The sequence below is a fragment of the Lissotriton vulgaris genome, chromosome 1_2 (assembly GCF_964263255.1).
Source record: "Lissotriton vulgaris chromosome 1_2, aLisVul1.2, whole genome shotgun sequence".
In the NCBI taxonomy this organism is placed as follows: Eukaryota; Metazoa; Chordata; class Amphibia; order Caudata; family Salamandridae; genus Lissotriton; species Lissotriton vulgaris.
The window spans coordinates 360,996,093-361,014,640 of NC_141686.1; positions in this window are offsets into that span (position 1 = coordinate 360,996,093).

An 18,548-nucleotide genomic window follows, 5' to 3' on the forward strand; every position below is an offset into this window, starting at 1 on the left:
CCGGGCAGGGCAGGAGTGGTTTGCCCACTCCTGAGTACGCATGACTGGTTTGGTCGGCCCTCTTGGGCCGCCCAAACCAGTCATACGTATTCTGGGTTGCAGCCTACATGGAGAATATGCAACCGCCTACAGTCCCTGGTTGGGCGGTGTCCCGGCCAATCACCTCACTCCACTGGAGCGTTCTGATTGACTTAGGGGAGGGGAGGGAGGCTGCCTGCTTCCTGTTCCAGCCGGAGGCAGGAAAGTAGGAGCAGACCGAGCAGTGAAGATGCAAGACCCGGGCCGGCAGAAAGATAGGTTTTATTTTTCTTAAATTATTGAACCCCCCTCCCAACGCGACCCCCCTTCCCTCGTGACCCATCGCCGGCCCCCCATCCGTGAGCCATGCTGGCCACAACTGTGCCTTTGGTTGAATCCTTCTGACATATTCTCCCAAGCCGGGGAGAACCATCAACACACAATCCTCATTCTCGTCTTCCCAACTGAAGTCATCGGTAACTGCAGCACGGGATTTGGCAGACTCTTTACCAACCCGGGCATATTGACCTCTATGCCCACATCTTCTGCACTCCTTGTTTGAAGTGAAACACCACTTTGAGTCACTGGTATGACACGCACTGCAGCACCTGGAGCAACCCTTCGCTTTTGCCTCTCTCTAAGCTTGATTATTGTATTTGCTCGGTCTTTCCAACTGCAGCAACTTCTCCTACTCATCTCTTTCATACAATCCATCCAATTCTTCATCAACCTTGGCAATGGAGATGGCATCCTTCAAGGAAGGATTTTTTGCTGCCCACAGATGCTCTTGTGTTTTTTTACTCTGCCACTGGACAATAAGTTGGTCCCTGATCGTCGGCCAAAATTTAATTTTATAGAATGTTTACATAAGTCTGATACACAGTCATCCAGCGATTTGCCTGCTTTTTGAGGGCTGCTATAAAACTTGAAACATTACATTACAATATTTTTCTCCTTGGTAAACCATTTTTTCAGATGTAGTTTTGCCTCCTTGAACACATCCTCGACAGACTGATTGTCACTACCCAGCATCTAAGGTAAAGATTTAAAAATATAATGAGCCTCCTTGCTAATGGTGTCTAATAACAATGCTTTATTCCATTCAGGAGTGAATTCCAGCCCATCCAGTGCAATAATGTAATTATCAAACAGGTCTATCCACTCCTCCCCTTGAATGGAAGGTTGACCTTGTTGTGCCACAAATGGGGGTGGAATCACAATTGAGGAACGTGCCATAATTAAATGCCAGGGGAGCTCTGAAAGGGTTAATGTCTTGCTGGGTCTTGCTTGCCGAGGTACTTTCTTCTACTGAACACCACAAAGTCTACTCAGAAAGAAGAAAGAGGATACACCCTTTCCTCTATTGTGTCACATGAGCCATGACGCAGGCGAGACAGTCTGATGCGCCCATTACTCACAGCGATCCCCGGTCACACTTCGGCCCCCAAACGCACATCCTCTCAAATGTAGTCTTCACACAGTATAAGGCCAGTAAGGTAGCCCTCCTGACACGGAAGTTCAGGAGAGACCTCGGTGCGAGAGGCAATGTTACACGGCAGATACAACAGGCAGACACAGCATGCGAAAAGTAAACATGCCCATTACTCACTTCAGCCACCTGACATCAATCTTGACTGGAAGCACTGACTTGAAACTCCTTTTCCAGTGCTGCCCATGCCTCAAAATTCATTTAGATGCGACACACACCCAGCACCGGCTCCACTCACACCACAGTCTAGTGTCATTCACAACACATGGCTGGCGATTGTTGCCAAAATGTTGAAGTGACTGCGCCACACTAGTTGTAAAGGTAGAACACCTTTAGTAACAGACACCAATAATGTAGCGTGATTTTTCCTTCCCCAGCCACAGAGCAACGTACTCAGTTAGAATCCCGCACCAACAAGATTTCAACATGACATTGCATCATGACAGCATCAAGACCATGAACCCCGAATACTACACAACGCATGCGACACAGCCTGATAGTGGGTCCATCACCGAGTGTCCAAACAGTACAGTGTGGAAAACTAGAATTCCAAATAAAAGCTGCGCCTTTCACCATGAGACCAGCTGCCTCAAACCACAATTTAAGATAAAGTTGTGCCGGTCACAAGTTTGAAGTCATGTCTCAGCACTATACAAGCATTTCACATAGGTGTAGCTGTCACCGTCTATGCTGTTATAAAATATCACAGGTAACAATAAATAAGCATGTTTCCTTTTAGCTTCTTTACGATAGCTTCCTGCACTTTGGAGAAGTGTGGCTCACCGATTAGAGCAGCAGACCCTGAGGCAGAGGTCTGGACCGGGACTAGGTTTCAATTCCCGACGCGGCAGGGTCTTGGGCTCAATGTCCACGGACTCGATAATTCTCGCCTCGGTGCCTACTCTAATCATGGGTCCCACTCTGCAACTCTGGACAATAGCTTGCTTAATCTGGAGGGGGCATCTCACAGGGAAAGCCAGGATGGGTTCCACAGCGGTATACAGCGCCAGGATGCCTGAAAGGTGATAGTGCGCTTTACAAGTATACATACATTTACATTTACATTTACTTTAAACAGACACCTGCATCTTGAGGGTGCTGTGCTGATTCGTCAAGCCTCTACCCCCAGAGTGCTATGTTCTGTATTATATATTTTCACCCTGGTACTGTGATGCTGTTATCCCGCAACATGGAGGATTCCACTTCTGGAATCTGGTGTGTGTGGATTCTGAGAATCTCTGAAGCAGACAAAGATCAGGGAGGCGCCAGGGTCATTGTAACGTGCTGAATAAAGCTCTAATTAATGTAATCCTCTGAGTCCTGTCTTACAAAACTGGCAACGAGGATAGGATCCTGTTGAAGAGGACACAGTGCAGAGGAAGAAGATACGTATTGTGACAAAGTTTTTACTTGAAAGCTCAATATCGATGTTATGGGGTTTTCTGTCTAAAAGGGAGAACAACACAGGGTACACAACCCTTTAACGCACACCTCAGGTTAAATAACAGCACAGGGAACACAACCCTTCAACAGACATCAGGTTAAACAACAGCACAGGGAACACGACCCTGAAACGCACACATAAGGTTAAACAACATCACAGAGTACACAACCCTTCAATGTACATCTCAGGATAAACAACAGCACAGGATACACAAACCTTAAATGCACACCTCAGGTTAACCCCTTTGCCGCGGGGGTAATTCCCCCGCTGTGCTGGGGGGAAGGGGTCGCACACAGCGCCCCAGTGCTCATGACGAGCTCAGCGGCGCTGTGCTCATCATACCCGTTTTCTCCGACCGCTCAGCACAGCGGGGGAATTATCCCCGCGTGTGAGCGCCGGTATGCAACGTTTACAACAAAACTTTTACAACGCACTACCATTACAACGCAGGTATTACCACGCATACCATTACAACGCATTGCGCTGGGGGGCACTCTAGGGTAAGTAATAAGTTTAATTTTCTATCCAACACCTTCCCTAGTGTCCACGGGGACTGGAGTTGGAATAGAAAATTATACTTACCACTATCCAGCACCTCTAAACGCTATGCGTTGTAACGGTATTCGTTGTAAATACCGCGTTGTAAAGGTATGCGTGGTAAAAGTATGCGTTGTAACGTCATACATCCTGTTAGAAATGGGATCCCTGGCTGGCCAGGGCTTTCGCCAAAGTCAGTCAGAGACCACCACTCCCATGTCAGAGCAAGGGAGTTACACGCCAAGATAACCCCTACTCGCCCTCTAGGTAACGTGGCGCGAGCAGCAAGGCTAAACCTGGAGGCGATATGAGTTAAGTATTCAATTCAATTCAAAAGACTTTATTTCGGATATATTGCAATCCATAAAAGTACGATACATTATACATTTCATTTAAAAAGAAAAAACATCACAAAATTACATAGACAATATAAAATAAGTGCATAAGACATATGAGTTTCTTGACAGAGTGAGTAAACAAGATCGGTACAGACAAAGTGCAAGTGCAAGTCGAGCCCATAAGCAATAGTGCAAAAAGGTACTTCAGGCAGAAAATCACAGTTATTCATCTAAGCATTTTCTTATTCTCACAGATAATTTTAAATATTCTAACACCTGGAGAACACAGTCAGAATGCAATAGCTGTAAATATACAAGAGCGGGTCTGATTTGTTTAAAATTTAATTTTCTTAAAAGAGTAACAAGATACCGCCTGCGGGGATATTCATAAAATGTGCATAAAAATATAAAATGCAGCATGTCCTGTGGAGACTTCCCGTCGCAGCCACAGGGTGCTGCCGACTTTTTAAAAATGTCCAACTTTGGTCTAATTAAAATGTGGTGGAAGATGTTGAATCTAAATCGGGTCAGCAGAAACTTGTCATGGGAGGAGAAGGAGCCTGTTAAGTACATTTCCATAGTGTCACATGTTCTCAACATAATGTACTTTCTGACATTTGGTTTCATGAGCTCCACTTCATCTCTTAGGGCACTACGATTCATAAAAAAGGCCCTCTTAATTACTGCAACATCACCCTTGACTATATCCCCCGGGTTTTCAAACAAATTTGGGCGCCCAAGCTTCAAAAATTGGGACTTCAGATATTTGAGCCAGGGTACACACATGGCATAATCCATTGAAACAAGATCTTCCAGTATCTGGTGGGTTAAGGGTATATCCTGGCTTAACCATAATTTAATCCAGCATAACAGTGGTTTCAAACCGACAATGTCTGAGACATACTGACAGCCAAGCTCTTCATGTACAGCTAAGTTTGGTGTACTACCTGGGACACACAGCAAGCGCTTTAAGAAGTTATTTTCGGCTATTTGTATTTGTTCACCATTTGTATAGCCCCATATCTCACTGCCATATACTGCGGTGGATATGGATTTAGCACTATATAGTTGCATCATGGCAACCATCGGCTTTTTCCCCAATTTACTGGCAAAATTAAAAATCGAGGCATTCACTCTGGTCATTTCACCCTTCTTTCTGGCCAGATGTGGAGCCCAGTTGAGCTTAGTATCAAATAAAACACCCAAATATGAAAATGTATTGGTAACAGGGATCACAACATCATTTAATTTAAAAACAAACCTCTTTTTTGGTTGACGGCCAACATGCATAATGTAGGATTTCGAATTATTGACCATGAGATCCCTGTCAGACATAAAATTATTAAAAGCATTCAGCAGTGCTTGAAGACCCTTCTCTGTTCGTGATATTAAAACTGCGTCATCCGCGTATAGAAGCAGGGGAATGCCCCTCTCTCCTGCTCTTGGACAATCTGATTTTATCTCTTGCAATGCAGACTCTAGGTCGTTTATATAAAAATTAAAAAGAAATGGGGCCAGAATACAACCCTGCCGTACTCCTTTGTTGGTGCTAAACTTGCCTGTGGTTTCCCCATTCGCTGAGAACCTCACATTGGCTTTTGTATCATTATGTAGGTCCGCAAGGAAATCCACAATCCCCATGTCCACGCCTTTGTCCCTCATGGTCTGCCATAGCCTCCCCCTGTTGACACAGTCGAAGGCTGATGACAGATCCATGAAGGCTAAGTGAATTACTCCTTTTTGAACAACAGTGTATTTATTCAAAATAAGAAACAAATTAAGGCACTGAGTTATGGTAGAGCGGCCTTCACAGAAACCATATTGGCAAGTTGACATAATGTTATTGTCGGTCGCCCAGCTTACTAGACGTTGAAGTAAAACTCTCCCCATAATTTTAACCAGTGAATCGATAAGGGATATTGGTCGATAACAAAGAGGACTTCCCCTGTCGCCTTTCTTGAAGATAGGGACTATAGTTGATAATCCCCACGTTTCCGGACAGCCTACCCTGGCCGCAGCATTAAATACAGCAGCCAGAATTGGAGCCCAGAAAGCTGGATCATATTTATAAAGGTCCGGCGGAATTCCATCGGGACCTGGTGCTTTATTGGCTGTAAGACCCAAGATGGCAACCCGAACCTCGCTTATTTCAAATGTTATATTACTGCTCCCCAGAAGTGGGGCAGGAGCACTAGTACCAGCACCCTCTAGAAAGTACAGGCTTTTGAAGTGGCTTTCCCATTCTGCTTTAGTTATGCAGCAAGCAAGTTCATTACAGGGGTCATCGGTTAAAAAAGGTTTTTTAACCAGTGCCCAGAACTTGGTGCTGCTCTTCAGGGTGGAGGGATCAAGTAATTCCTGCCAAGCCTCCTTCCTGAGGAGCTCCTTACGGGCGATGGTAATAGCCTTATATTCTTTCCTGCAGGCCTTCACCTCCTCCCGGTTCCTCGGTGAGGCTGACAAAGCAATCCTTAGATTGCGTGCAGCTTTGGTGCAGTCATGGCTGAACCACTTCGGACCTGTTTTAGCCTGATTTTTATTAGGGACAGTAAGAAGCGCTGACACCTTCTCCGACACATTTTGATAAGATTCTAGTACTAGCCTGGGGTCATCCCCCTTAATCATGCAAACTTTAATCTCCTCTGTACAGCTCTCAACAATAGTTTTGTAGAGGGTATCTGCAGATTCCAGTGACCACTTTAACCTCCTCCTGCCATCAGTTGTTCCCAGGCTACCTTGAGTAGTGGTCTTATTTCCCTTCTTTGCCCAGGGACATTTCAAGCAGATTGTTAAGGGATTATGGTCACTGAACACGCTCGAGACAATGCAAAAAGAGTCTAAAAAATTTTGCATCGTCCGAGAGGCCAGTATATGGTCTATAAAGGTACCCCTACCATGTCCCTTAAAAGTTGGGGTATCAAAACGATACAACGGGTCTTTAAAAGACAACGCCAAAGAGAGGTCAAGATCATCCATCAGATTGTTACACAGTTCCCCCTCCTTGGTGTGTTCCATATGGAGATAACATGCACGTTCACAAAACATTTCAGGTAAGCATTTATGTAAAGGATCTATACAGGGATGTAAGTTAAAATCCCCCATAATCAGCAGGTTATGGCCTAGGTCTTTCATATTATTAGAAACAAAAGAATGTAGGAAACAAATATCATTCCTAGCCTCACTGTCGTAGATAGCATTGTAAAAATTCACCAAACCCACACTGACATTTCCTCCAGATAAGACCAAGCCCAATACACCTGTATGCTTGGCTTCAGCTCTGCGTACTCCGCAAGGTAATAGTATTGAAATAAAAATTACCAGGCCCCCCTTCGGCCTACCCCTTAAGGATGGCAAAGCGGGTACATAAAATGCCTTATAACCTTCCAAAAAGAGGTTACAGCCCACCTCCCAGGTTTCTTGAAGGCAGATAATCGAAAACTGTTTGATGTAGATCACCCAATTTTCATCACACATTTTCGCCGCAAGACCTGCAATATTCCAAGAAATAGCTTGGCATGCTGGGTTAGTAACCTCCGGGATATCTGAGATTATGTTTGTGAGTTCACCTGTAGCCACAGTATCCTGAGCCGCAGGTGCCATCCGTCAGTCGCACATTTCAAGGCCAGATAATGCTTCATACCTGTTCTGTGTAGTTAGATCCGTGCCATATCGATAGGGGCCAACACTATTACTCCTGTTATAAACATCAATGGGTCCAGCTGACCTACAAGGATTCATGATGTTATAAAAGAATTGAGAATCTTGAACAGGGGTGTAAGGTTCAAATGCCCGCCTGGATAAGCTCTGTTGTGGTGTAGGTTTACAGAGATGCGCATAAAAGTAGCCTAGCGGGCGTACACAGATACTGTTTTCATTATAGACCAGTGAAGAAGCTCTCAAGAGAACAGTCGCCACATGCTGAGGGTGTTTAAAATTAATGACTATACAGTCTCCAGAGCTAGATTTTCTAGAGGGTCCCACCCAATTCACGCGTCTAACTAACATGATCTGGTCCGAGTATGCTATGGGAAAACCACAATTTTTGTTAAGCCAAGCTACAGTCTTGTTTTTCAAGGAACTATGGGACTCATCATAAGGAGATGCAGGATGTGTGCCGCAAGGAGGGACATTAGTTAGTACTGCCACATATGGAGCACAATCAGGTGGTAGGTTTAAGTAGCGATTGTGCCTTGGGTGACTAAGGGTTCTACTGTTTTGGGGTGTTGTAGATAGTTGTGGTTGTGGAGCTGATACCACTGGCGTATCCAATATGTTGGGTCTATCAGGCTCCGCTGGTACCACTATAACAGTATTCCCCCTATCCCTATCCTTCATCCGTGTGTCATTGGCTTTATCAGATTCTTTCCCTTTCCCCCCACTGTGAACTAAACCACCAAATGTTGCAGTCTTATGTGATGATAAGAGACCACCCAGCCTTATAACTTCCTTTGCTAAATTGTCAATCTTGTTAGTTAAAGGCTTGATAAGCTCTTCAATTTTTGATGTTAGTGAAGCTTCAAGATTTTTTAATAAAGAGGCAAGCAAGTCAGAATTTTGATGAACCCCATTACCATTAATGCCCGTAAAGACAAAAGGGGTTATAGTAGCAGGGCCACTAGTCGTCTTACCATCCTTTTTTTTACCCTTGGAGTTATTAGGTTTACCATTATCTTTTTGAGATACTGTTCTACAGGTTCTCAGGGGCCTATTTTCAGGTTGGGTTACAGTTTGGGTCTCATTCAAAACACCGGTGTCGTCAATTAGCTGTACTGGTGGCTCGGCATAGACCTCAACACTTACTGAGATGGGCACAAGGGGGTCAATAGTAATAAGATCAGTAATATTAGCAACAGGGTCTATGGGTGGAGTAATATCAGGGGGTGTGTCTAGTGAGTCCCCTGTCATATTGGCCTTCCCCAACGATGCACGTCTGTTATTGTTAATTTGGTTTACTTTCCTAACCAGGAAATTATCCAGTGAAGCTGGACCTACCTTAACCTTGTCAGATTTGGGTTTGGACATCATAAGAAGCGAGGCTACAAAATACACACTAGCGTGCTCACTCACGATCAAGTAAAAACAACAATAGTAACAAATTATAAAAGTTGAGTTCTTACGTGCACACCGCACGATGATAGTCAGAATTGGGCGCTACAGGGTCCCTGGCCCAGTCCAGTCTCCTCAGGCCTCTTGAGTTAAGTATTTGCGCACGCACCCCAGCAATAACACCCAAGGCCCACCACAAAGGAAACTCCACACAAGGGTATATATAAAAATAGCCTTTGTATTCCAATAAACATACATTAGATAAAACACACACTTTACATTGTGCCAGAGGCACGGGCAGAATTTACAAGGGATATTTACAAGACAGGGCCACCTGGACCACTGTCAGGAATCAGCACTTTTAGAATGTAAAATCACTGTAGCACAAAACAAGTAACTACTGGTAATCAGGTAAGTACTCCCTACGCAATCCTAACCACCCTAGGAACAGGTCACGCAGGGAACCAGGACCTTACTAGCACCACCTGCACTAGCAAGAACAACCAACTAAATATCAACATACATTTAGGGGTATAGACCTGGGGACAAAACACATGATGTATCAACAACACATTCAGCGGTGTAAGGAACACATGACGCATCAACACACGTTCAGCGGTGTAAGGAACAAGGCACATGATGCATCTACAACACATTCAGAGGTGCAGCAAAGAACACTTTGCATAAATCACATTAGCACATAAATCATAAATGCGCCAGAATCACATTAGCCAGAACTTACATCAAAGTCCAGGGTCCAGGTTGCGCCACTGCGCCAAAACCTAAACGTGGCAGTTGCCCACAAAGTGCTGGGCAACTGGTGCAACAATGTTTGAGCCTTCCAGGGCTCAAGAACAACAATGGGGGAGCCTCGCTGGGCTCTCAAAGATACTGGTGGCGCCTCAGTAAATCAAAAATGTCCCCTTGAGCCTCTCACAGGCTCTCGAACAAGACTGCCGCCTTACTGGGCAGTGGGGTCCCTCACGGGGGATCTAGGAGCACTTGAAGAGCCTCTCTGGGCTCGCAAAGCAAATCGGCACTTCGAGCCTTTCTCAGGGCTCAGGAAACAAATGCGGGTCGTGGGGTCCCTCTCAGGGGACCCGGCGTAACAGGGAGGCACTAGAGCCCTCGTGGCTCTATGAACAAAGCTGCCTGGATGTTGGAGCCTCGACCGGCTCAAAGAAGGAATGCCCCCGGGGCCCTACTCACCGGCTTCCTCCTGGCGGGCGGGGCTCTCCTCCTCCCACGGGAGCCTCGCTCCCTGCAGCACTTCTCCGGCGGTCGCTCTGGGGCCGCGGGCGGGGCTCCTCTCGCTCTCCGGGGCTCCCCTGCCCTGGGGAACCTCGCGCCCAGCCTCACTCTTCATGCTGCATGTCGGAGGGAGGCGGGGTGAGCTCCCGTCCTTCTTCCTGCTTTCCTCGGGCTCCGGGGGCGGGACTTCCGGCCGGCCGCGCTGTGATTGGCCGGCCGGCCAAGCACTTCCGGGTCGCCGCGGGCAGCGCGGCGGCTCGCCTCAGATAGGCAGGCGGGGTCCCATGATCCGAGGAGTGGGCTCCCTCGTGATCAATTACAATCCCAGGACGGGGCAATGCCGGGTGGGCACCGGCGTCCAATGAAGATATAAAGCGAGGTGGGCACTCGCTCGTCGGAAAATCGGCACAATTAAACGGGCAGACGCCGGGTGGGCACCGGCTGCACAACGAGCGCTCCCAAGCGCTAGGGGCATAAAATAAAGCGCTCTCAAGCGTAATAAGTGAAATAAAGCGCTCCCAGGCGCTAGGCAAGTGAATACAGCGCTCCCAGCGCTATAAATCAGGAAAGGGTCCAGAGAAAGCGCTCCCCAGCACTAGTTGACCCAAAAGTCCAGCAAAAGGTCCTCAGGAGTCCAGGGGCTGGGCAGAGCCCAGGGGAGGCAAGCCTTCCCCTGGGCCCAAGCAGCAGCACGCCCCTGGCAGATTCAAGCAGCAAACAAGAACATTTTCATGGGGTCACAGCCCCTCTTTTATACACCTTTTCCTTTGTCTGTAGGTGCAGGGTGGGGGCAGAACCAGTCGCAGCTGGTCTGTGAGCACTGTTGATGGCTCAACCACCCCTCTATTCATCAGGTAGGCTAGGGTCATCAGTCGCACCACAGGGGGCGGAGCCAGCATTGTGTGGGGAAAACCCAGCCCCATTCAGGACACAGGCGCAGACCCTCCCTCACATCAGCATGCTAATCTCTCCATTCACCACCGGGGCAGACCCACACAGACTTCCTGGAGCCTGGCATCCCAGCCAGCTCCAGCCAATCACACGCCAGCACCTTCATTGCACATACACAGCCATGTCTAGAAGTGGCGCTTCCGCACAAGACACATACACGCCGCACATACCATTGCGCAGCATTCACTCTCACGAGTTTGCACATACCAAACTTGACCATGCACGCCTCACACATCAGGAACTACCAGGGACACCGACATTCCCCATGCATTCCTATGGGAGAGCAGGCCAATCTCACACACGCACTCAGGGAGAGCACGCACTTTACACTGCGCCACAGTGTCAAAGTGCGCAAAGACCAGAAGTCACTAGGCAAAAAGTTCAGGGGTGAACCTGCCAGAAGGGCCAAGTCCAACACATCCGTGAGCGCCGCGGCCGTTATGACGAGCTCAGCTCATCATGGGCATAGCACAACCGTGCCTCATGACGAGTTGAGCTCGTCATGAGCACGCATGAGGTTAAACAACAGCACAGGATACACGACCCTTTAACACACACCTCAGGTTAAACAACAGCATAGGGAACACGACCCATAAACGCACACCAAAGGTTAAACAACAACACAAAGTCAGAACCTATAAAAAATAAGGACAGAATAAGCAATCAGGTATATATGTTAAATCACAGCCATGCCAACACATGCAGACTAATACCATGACGAGAATGTTTTCAAATATATATAGGAACAGATCAAGAATTGAAAAAACAGTTACAAGCAAGCAGCAAAACTACACACCACATACTTAAATGCACGTTCAAAATTTGTATTAGCAAAATAGGTTAGGGTAAATATTGCACTGCTCACCATTAAATTATTGCTATGCACAAATGCAGAAAGAAAAAGTTTGTGCAAATAACAAGGCATGCTAAGAAGATTGGTGACAAATGATGAGACATGCTAAGAAAAATTGGTGAGAAATGATAAGGCATGCTAAGAAAAATTGGAGAGAAATGACACCGGTACACAAACCTAGTACCCGAGTATCCACCTGCTGGGAAGGAGAAGGTTATCAAACTACATAATAAGTGCACAATCCTGGAGTACAAATGAAAATTTTCCATGATCTCACAATGGAGCTGGGATTTTTGCTGTTCTATGCACCGCACATTTTTGCGTTTTAAAATCAACTGTGTCAGAACACCAAGATAAAGTAACTCTCCACACCTCTTCGACCAACAATTCAATAGCCCGAGGCTATATTCAATAGCTTTTCCCAGTGAGTTAATGGAGGGTAAGTTATATAATTGACGCAGCTGACGTGGCCTACAAACCCCGACCAGACAATGCAGCGGCAGGACACATTATCTTGAGTGCTTTTCCACCATTATGCATTATTGGTTAACTTTGTGGGCTGTGGCTGGGCACGTGCCATGGGCTTGGCTGTGCTCGTGACCCAGCTCGCACAAAACGCACATTCTGCATAACAGTTTTGAACCTCTTCTCAGGTCCTGTGATAGGATGTCTGCCTACCTCCCCAGACAAAGCAACGTTTTATTCCTTTACCCGACTCACGGGCAAAGTGTGTCTCTTAATGGTTCAATACAAGGCGCCTGCATTTGGTGGGTGCCGTAGGAGGCCGTCTCCTGCATCCTGGGCCTAGAACCACATGCCCAGGAACGTGCTGCAGTACCCCAGCAGCCCTTGCAGGATGCCCCTCGCGCGGCCCTGCAACTGTTGACATGAGCGGCACTTGCTTACACGAGTGAAGAGTCGAGGCACTGAATGCACAGCACAGCTTTACTGACTCATTTATCTTCAGTGATGCCAAAAGGGCGGAATGACAATGCTGTGCAGTGAAGTTGCCAAAAACTGGCGGTTCAAAGCCTTTAATTCGGCTGATCATTGAACTGAAGTATTGCGGGAAGGCAGGGGGCCATCTGTTTTCACTCAGCTGCGTGTTTATATTTGCATCGCGCTTTCACTTTAAGTGAAAGCACCATGCAACACTAAACGCGGGCTGAGTGAAAACAGATGGCCCCCATAACGATAAGAAATTGCTTTGCGACAGCAGCAAAGCAGACGATTCTGTTCGGATTGGCCGGACGAAAAGGTGAAAGGGCATCAACAAAAATAACTAATTTCCAATGGCAGGCCACCATTTAGCACAAGCATTAAAAATGCAATAGGTAACGCCTTTGATTAAGTTAAAGCTAGTTGCTTTGCTAATGGTATTGTATAGCACATCTAATGGCTTTGACTTAATACAAGGCGAGACCGATTGCATTTTAATGCTGGTTTAAGAGGTGGTTTCAAGTAGATTATAAAGAAGCATATAGGACTCTTCTTGAAATGGGTGATGAGTAGTAAATTATCTGTGTAGGGGCTTTTTTGAAGACTACTGTCCGAGCTCGTAACTCGATGAATACTGTATGATTGTATTTGAATAGTCCTGTAAAGTACTCTGTATTTTAGTGTACTTTCGTTTTTATATTCCCATTATTTCGTATGTTTTAATGTATCATTTGTTATCTTTTATGGATGTTTTTATCCGAATAAAGCTATGAAAATGGAAATGCCCAATTCAGGCAAGGAAAGAAATGCTTTAGCCATGTGAAAGGGAATCGGGGCAGTTTTTGCAAATACTGAGTACATGGTTTCTCATATTGGGTTGAGCAGTTCAGCCAAGATTCTGCCTGAATTTCCAGAGCAAGAGTATTCCTGTGAAACAGCATAGGAAATGGGAAATGCTTGTATTCTGACCTTGTATGGTAAGAAATACTTCACAGCTGCTGCCTCTTCCCCCGGCGGCCACGCCCCCAACCTTCTTGTACTTCATTGGCCTCAGCACCACCGCGACGCGGGACGCGCGCGGGACGGAGCGCGGGGCGAAGACCGGGCAAAGAGCGGGCCATTTGAGGCCGTTCGAGTACGTGAGAGTCCGGTCCGGGCCCCCCCTCTTTGCCTGTATCCAAAGGTCTTTGAACCGTTAGTAAAATGTGTACACGGGAAACCAGGAGCAAAACTTCTTCACTAGCTGCATCCGGGGCTGTTAAAGGCCCTATTGACACTTACTTTGCTAAAGCTGGCTCCCTTTTGATTGAGGAAATCGAGGTTTTGGAGCGCAGAATCTCACAAGAAATAGACTGGGTAAGGAGATCTTCAATGGGCCCTATGGCCCAAGCTAGAACCCCAGAAAACAGATCTGGTCTTCCAAACAGCCATAGCACAGACCAGGCAACATGTCCACTCCCAGTCACTAATCCCACCAACCCCGAGCTCACTATTGAGGTCCCGAGTGACTTTGAGGACATGAGCCTTATGGCCCTACCTAACACCCAAATTCCCCAGCTTATAACCACAGAGAACATTGAGACAGCCAAAGTTGCAGGAACCAACTTAGATAGCAATAGGGGTACTAGGGAAGGGGCTATTCCTAAAAAGAAGCAGGGGCTTCAAAATAAAGAAGATCATAGGACCAAAACTCCGAAATCCAAGCAAGTCCGAGGCAAAAGGGAGAAAGGTGCTTCCTCTGACCCTATTGTGAATATATCAGGACCGCCATCTCCCCCTAGAATGATCAATTCAACCTCACTACCACAACTCAGCAACAACGCACCATTAGACACTACCTCAGACGACATCACTTTAGAGGATATAGGCACACTAGTTAGGTCTCTGCTGAGCCCCCTTGAGGCAAGACTTATCAAGATCGAAGCTAGACTAGTTAGCATCGAAAAGGCAACCGTGCAACTTGCCGACTCAAGGAAAATTGTTAACAGTGGGGCCAAAACAACAAGAGATGGACCAGGACCAAAATCCACCAAAGGCAATGGTCCTCCCACAACAATAAATAATAAGCCCCCACAAACTAATCCCAAACCCTCACAACCTGCACCAATCAACGCTCCGGCATCACTAGTTGCAAACAAGGCCCCTATCCCTACCCAACAAACGGCAACTGCTACCCCAAAATCAACCCTTCCACTGAAAGATAATATTCCGCCTCCGGCTAAAGCTAAGAGAGATCCTCCTACTACTGGAGAGAAACCTAATACTACTCCCAAACCTAAATCCATAAACCTCCCCCCAGAAGCAGCACCCTACACTCTAGTTCTGGCGGGGGTTCCTGAACTAAATTCCACCACATTTGAATCCACCACTTCACTCAAAAACAAAGTAATCAACTGGCTCTCCGTAAACAGACCGCTACCGAGAGGAACTACTAGCGATATATCCATGGCTAGGAGGGCAACGTGGGTGGGCTACACTAAGAAATCCATTAGAGGTGACTGTATTCTGGTCACCTTCAGAGATCCGAATACAGCCGCATATATCTGTACCTGTGCTGCTGATGAGGATTTTGCTAGCACCATCCAACCATTACCCCTCTCATTTTTTTACCCCTCAAATCTGTATAACCTTGAGGACCACAGGTGGAGGTACCACCAGGAGTTGCTGGAGGGTTGGGAAAACTGTCACAGGGAGAACAACAACTATCCGTCACACAGGGAAAGACCAACAGAGCAGTTCCCTACATATGGGGATGAGGCCGGCTGGGAAACTGTCACAAGAAGGAGGGGGGGAGGTGGTGGACACAGGAGGGGAATTCCAGGGCCACATAGAATACACTACCCCGCCTATTTATCTACCCATAACCGATACAGCAGTCTTGAAATGGTAGACTGACATGCGGTTGATGAGGGGAGCGCAACTCAAATATCTCCCACAAACGAGCCCAAATTCACCACAGCTGCTGATAGTTATTTTTTAGCACCTGGCACAGTTGATCCCAGACAGGTCCCAAGCGTTACGCCTTCCTCTCCTTCCCCTGATAACAGACCCAAGGGTACGTTCCTCGTCCCCACAAATCCACGGCCGCCCCACGAGTGTACTACTACCAACTCGGTTTTTATGGGCACGGCCTCCACCCAACCACTAGAAATAACAGTGATTTCTTGGAATGTGGCAGGCCTTGCTAGCAAAATAGATTGCACAGAATGGGGTACATACATCAGATCAAAAAATATAATTCTTCTACAAGAAACTTGGGCGCGCGAAGAAAGAGCATTCCCGGGTTTTGCCTCCTTCTTTAAAGCAGCTAAATGGGGGGGAAGGGGTAGGCCATCTGGGGGACTAACTACATGGGTAGCCACGGACTTAGGTTGCCAAGCTACTTATTTAGAGACCGCTTCTGATGATCTATTGGCTGTCTCACTTGAGTGGCCGGACTCATCGAAGTTGCTAGTAATCAATATCTACTCAAGGCCGGTTCCAATGCACAAAGAATCTGGCACAGTGGATGAGCTAGCCATGCTCTTAGAAGGAATCCCAAGCGAACTTGCTTGCCTGGTAGGAGGCGATTTCAATGCTCAATACGAACCACTGCCTGGGCTACGTGATGGTCCTTCCCTGGAGGAAGATTCATATTGGCTTATACCTGAGACGGTGGCACCACCCCCACGGGCCTGGACTCCTTTAGCCCTACAGATAACTGCCCTCACCCTTAACCTTGGTTTAAGGGCATGCAACGGTCGTACCAAATCAGACACACCAAGTACCCATACTTTTAACAAACCCGGCAGCGAATCCAGATTGGACTATATTATGGTCAAACTGTTTATGTGGCCAGCAATAGTCGACTTTAAAGTCACCCCAAGATTAGACAGTGACCACAATTCCCTGGAACTGACTTATTCCCTGCCTGGGAGAGAGGCAATAATCAATGGGTCGGACAAAGATAAAACGGGCCTCCTACTTGAAAATAATCGTAGGAAGGTCAAGTGGGAGAAACTGGCCAGCAACCCAGAACGAATATCCCGGCTATATGAAAGGATAATCCCATTACTGGAGGATGCCTTCCAGCTAGGAACTAGGGTCTTAGACGATGCAACTAGAGGAGAGCTTGCACAAATACATGCAGGCATCATCACCACCCTAGAGCAGGACCTATTCTCATCTGCAAGGCAAAGGAATGGCCCTAAACCGAAGACATCTTGGTATAATGCCGCTTGCAGGGAAGCCAAGGCCCACTTGCTACTTGCTATAAAGGAACACCATAACAAAGATGAAATCCGCGCCAGGAGAAGATCATATAAAATCCTCCTGGAGAACGCAAGGGCAGAATGGGACCACGACTACTGGGAAAACCTCACTAATGCATTAACAGTTAGAGATTCCCGTAAATTTTGGCGCGTAGTGGCGAACGGCACGGAGGATTTATCCTCCGCAATAGAGCCCAATATAGCCCCTACGGTATGGCAGACCCACTTTGAGGCCCTGTACGCAGAGGGTGGGGGTGAACAGAACAGAGATGGTCCCACAATTTCATCCTGTCCCACTAGGGTTGTTTTCACCGAAAAAGAAGTGAGGGACGCCATTAAAGGCCTAGCTGCCGGAAAAGCCCCAGGACTTGATGGGGTGCCCGGGGACCTGTTTAAGCAGGAACCCGGGATATGGGCACCCTATCTTACACTAATATTCAATGCCATTGCGGGGGGACTGGAGGTGCCCGATACTTGGAGGGGAGCAGAGGTGGTCCCAATTTACAAAAAGGGATCCCCCCTGCTCCCTTCCAACTATCGTCCTATCAGTTTAATCGACATATCCCAAAAATTGTTCGGTAGACTGATTCTGAATCGACTGCAGGCCTGGACCGAAGAAATTGAAATTTTGTCCCCTTACCAGGCAGGATTCAGGGAGGGTGTATCAACCATAGACCAAATCTTCAGGTTAAATCTCCTCTACTGGAGAACAGCTGTAATCGAGGGCGGCAGTCTATATACCATCTTTGTAGACCTACGTGCCGCCTTTGATTTGGTTCCCAGAGCGAGGCTATGGAGAGTCATGGAAGAGTTGAATGTCCCTACTGACATCCTGACAATCCTGATGAGACTCCACCACAACAACTACGCTCGCGTAAGGTGTGGCAAAGGTGGCAAACTAACCGAAAGGTTCCCCGTTCGCAGAGGTGTGAGACAGGGTTGCGTGCTCGCACCGACCCTGTTCTGCATCTTTGTGAACGGGGTTGTTGCCCACCTAAACAGGATCCCCAACTCCGATGCCCCAAAATTGACCGGCAGCAGGGTGCCTGCAATCATGTTTGCAGACGACACCCTGCTGCTGTCTAAATCCCCCATGGGGATTCAGCGCATTTTGGACGGTTTTCTAGACTTTTGTAATGATCGGGGATTGGAAATCAACCCCCAAAAAACTAAGTTCATGATCCTGAACCCCAACCCCCAGAATCGAGCCCCACCCAGGCTAGGCACAACACAACTGGAACGTGTGCACAATATTGAATATTTGGGGATCACGTTAAACGAACATCTATCGTGGACGTCTCATCAGGCCAAAGTGACCATCAAACTGGCACAGTTGGCGGGTGGCACTATGCGCCTGGCGAACAAATCCTTTTATCGTCCACTAACCCCAATTATTCACATATATAAAACTCAAGCACGGGCGGGTGTCACA